At 39.9% G+C, this 3499-nt stretch overlaps 1 pseudogene; it reads right to left on the reverse strand.

The window, feature by feature from the left end:
* Positions 1-418: 418 nt before the first annotated feature.
* On the reverse strand, positions 419-2278 carry LOC147888084 (uncharacterized; annotated as a pseudogene).
* Positions 2279-3499: the final 1221 nt, after the last annotated feature.

The following is a 3499-nucleotide window of genomic DNA, read 5'->3' on the forward strand; positions in this document are numbered from 1 at the left end:
AGACCATACGAAGACTTCATGGTTTTGCTAGCTTCCAATAAAGACAACCAAAATATTTTTGTCTAGATTGGAGCCTCATGAAGTGCAATAAGGTTTAGCTTCTCGATGGTGGCAAAACTTTGTGTCCCATCTCAACGACATTACTTTTTCCATCCACTCATCCCCAAGTCTCAAATCAATTATATTGAGAATCTAAGCCATGCAAACAATTTAAAAAATCTTTTAAACAACCGATGAAAATGCGAATATTAAAGACCCAACAAAATATTATCTTTGTAACCATCTTAATTCATAAAGTCTAACATGTACCCAAATACAAAAACATAAGAATTGTAAAGCTTGCACTAGTGCAACAAAAACATAATCATTTATTTTTAAAGTAATTGAGATGATGCACCTTCCCAATACATTCACCGTATCAAGTGGCAAGCTCTTCCAGCTCCTTCTCCTCCACTCTCCCAAGCTCCTCCTCTAACATAGCATGTTTAGCTTTCTCCAGCTTCTTTCCAAGTGCTTTAGAGATTTGAACCTTCAAGTAGCATGAAGCACAACTCTTCAAATGTTAGCCTGCAAACAAAAGCAACTTAATTGCTAAATAATAAAAGAGAAGAACATACATTATAAACCAACTTGCCAAGGTATCTCCTCATAATAGGATACTAGGGCTCACTTCCCTTTGTGTATTTGTGCCTGCTTGCAATGATCCTCCTATCTCTATCTGGCAAATCCTTCAAGTACTCTTCATGATTGGCTGAACAAATGTTTTTGCAATTCACTAGCTCATCTCTCAAAGAGGTAGCAACCAAGGCATGTGTATTCATGCTGTGAATGTTCAAAGAAGAGGTAAACAATAAAAGCAATCAACCATCAAATACTCTTTCCACTAAAAGGAACAATTTTGACTTAATTTAGTAAAGCAAAAAATGTTTCTAAGAAAACAAAAAGAAATTCTTACGAGTTCATCCTCTGCAAGGTGAATAACAGAGCAATCTCACTGACATGTGTAGGATCAATGACTGTGCAGAATACTCTGTAATTCTTTTCATGCATCTGTGAAAAACGCTCTTTGATTGTTGCTTGCCATGCAACGGTCCTGTGGTTGCCCTCCCAAACGTATAACATTTTGTTAGACATAACTTGCCACACAGGTTTCCTAGCAAGCTCTACCTCAAACTCTGAATTAATGGAAACCCATATAGGGTCCCATTCTTGCATGACAGCCTCATCAACATCGCAGTCATCTCTCCCAAAAGTCCAAAGAGAAACAATAAAAGCCCCCTTCTCCTGCACATAACCCTCTCTACCGAAGGCCACTTTCAATCTAGAGACATCATCCCTTAGCCCTCTCACCTTAACAAAAGGGATAAGCCTGCACAAAGGAACAGTAGGACATTGAAAACAAGAAAATATTCTTGTCTTTTGGAGAATGTCCTCCATCCTATCTAGATAAAGTTAATTCTCAGACAAACAATCCCCTCCTCCAGGAGGGATGATCTCCGGCTAAACTATGTATGGCACAATCTGTAAGGAGGACTCCTCAAAAGCAGGTGCATGGTCAGGATCATGACATGCTCTAGAGCCCTCTCCACGCCCCTGGCTCATGTCTCCCATATCCTCTGCTCCCATAGAATGAACATCAATAATGGGGGTAATGACCTCAAGAGGCTCTTCATTTCCTCTCCCCTTTCCTCTACATCCTCGCCTCGCACGCTTGCTAGGACTAGCATTTGATCGATCAACATTTCAAAACAAACAAAATATAAACAATAGCTTGAAACATAAATGCAAATACTGAAATAGTAATGTAGAAAAGGTCTAGTCTTTAAAACCAAAATGAAGTATGAAGCATCGCTGAACTTGAAGATGAACATGAAGCAAACAAAGATTCATGAACTTCAACTTACAACCCCTAGCTGAGCTGATGCTTGGGACTGCAATGCCTCAGGAAGAGGTAAAAAAAATGCCCACAAAGAGGGCGCATCTATGCGCCCTCTCTGGGGGCATTTTTTTTGCCTCTTCTTGAGGCATTTCATCCCTTGGCATCATCTCAGACAGTGGCTGAAATCACCCTTACTGAGGTCCAAAAATGCCCCCAAAGAGGTTGAGTTGATGCCAATGTGATTTCAGCCACTAGCTGAGCTCTTGCCCTTAGCTGAAATGCCTCTGCATGAGGCATTTCAGCCCCAGGCAAGAGCTCAAGCAGTGGCTAAAATCACACTGGCTGAGGCAAAAAAAAGGCCCCCATAGAGGGCACATCGACCAGTGTGATTTCAGCCATTGTCTGAGCTCATGCCCTTGGCTAAAATGCCTCAAAAGCCCCAAGCAAGAGCTCAGCTAGGGGCTTCAACGCGCCCTCTCTGGGGGCTTTTTTTTTGCCTCAGCCTAGTGTAATTTCAGCCACTGGCTACCTCAGCCCAGTGTGATTTCAGCTCTTGCGCTTGGCTGAAATGCCTCAAACAGAGGCAAAAAAAAGGCCCCCAGAGAGGGCACATCAACGCGCCCTCTCTGGGGGGGCTTTTTTTTGCCTCTGCCTGAAGCATTTCAGCCCCAAGCAAGAGCTCAACTAGTGGATGAAATGCCCCATTTCTGCAGCAAAACCATGCTCTAAAGAGGGCCCATGGTTTTACTCCAGACATGGGGCATTTCAGCCCCTAGCTCTGGGAAGGCTCCGTTGCACCATATCATTAGCTATGGAAAGGATGAAGTGAAAAACGTGAGCCAAGAAAGCAAAGAGAGCTCAGGATAAAAACCGCAAAAGGGATGAAGCCTACCTCTGTGTCGCTCTGATATAACTCTTGGGTGTGGAAGAACACAATGGCGTGGAAGAAGAGAGTGGAAGCAGCAATAGAGTGGAAGCAACAACAGAGAGGAAGCAGCAACAGAGAGGAAACTTGTGGAGGAGGTTGTGGAAAAGGGCAAATGAGAAAGGATGGAGAATAAGTAGTGGAGAGATTAGGGTTTTTAGGGTTAGGGCCCCTCAATCTATGCATGTACTATTTGTGGAGTCTTACTATGCCGTCAGCTTTGAAATTCTATTCACAATATAGCCATCAAAGAATCAACATTTGAGGGAAATCTTTGCGACGGCAGATTTTCAAAATTTATTGTTTGATTTGACATCCAATTTTGAAATTATAAAGTTATTTTTTATAAAGTTCATATCAATAAATTTTATAGCTTTTAGACCTATTTGTCATAATAAACTTATTGAACTTATTCATCTCATTTTACTAATTAGCAAGTATCTTATTTAACTAGTAAACTTATTTAATATGTTTTATTATTAACATATTTATTATCGTTTATTGAAGTTATAAATTAACATTTTTACTATCGTTTATTGAAGTTATTGTTAACTTATTAGCTTTTACCTTAATTGCTTTTAACTTATTAGCTTATTGACTTATTAAAGCTTATTAACTTACGTATTAGCTTTTAAAATATTAGTTTTTTACTTGTTTGCTTTTACCTTTTTAGCTTTTAAATTATTAACTTATTA

This window comes from Dipteris shenzhenensis, chromosome 22 (assembly GCF_047967505.1).
Source record: "Dipteris shenzhenensis isolate YYH24624 ecotype China chromosome 22, Dip_SZ_1.0, whole genome shotgun sequence".
Lineage (NCBI taxonomy): Eukaryota > Viridiplantae > Streptophyta > Polypodiopsida > Gleicheniales > Dipteridaceae > Dipteris > Dipteris shenzhenensis.